Below are 507 nucleotides of genomic sequence, written 5' to 3'. Positions count from 1 at the left end.
AAAAAAAAAAAAAAAAAAAAAAAAAAAAAAAAAAAAAAAAAAAAAAAAAGCCAAAAATCGGTGCTGCTATAAGGATATTCGAAGTATCTTTTTATAATGATATTGACAAATAGTATGTTGTATTTGTAATTTTTTAAATCAATTAATAGATTTGGAGATTTAAAATTTGGGCTCTATTATATTATAGCTATATGATTTTCAAATATGGATAATCTTTTTTATTTTTAATATTTATATTTGTTACTATGATTTGTACCTTATTAAAAAAAAACTCCTTGAAATCTTAATGAAGTTTCAAAAATAAAAATTACTTTTTAAAAACTTTTTAAATTTTTTAAAATTTAATATGAGTAAGATAATTTTAAAAATAAAAAACAAAATAATTATCAAGGAGTATTAATTATTAAAATTTTGTATTTATTATTCCCATACCACTTACATGTAACGCAAAAAAAAAAAAAAAAAAAAAAAAAAAAAAAAAAAAAAAAAAAAAAAAAAAAAAAAAAA

Source organism: Cucurbita maxima, unplaced genomic scaffold (genome assembly GCF_002738345.1).
Source record: "Cucurbita maxima cultivar Rimu unplaced genomic scaffold, Cmax_1.0 Cma_Scf00014, whole genome shotgun sequence".
NCBI classification, from domain to species: Eukaryota; Viridiplantae; Streptophyta; class Magnoliopsida; order Cucurbitales; family Cucurbitaceae; genus Cucurbita; species Cucurbita maxima.
This window is presented reverse-complemented; position numbering follows the sequence as displayed.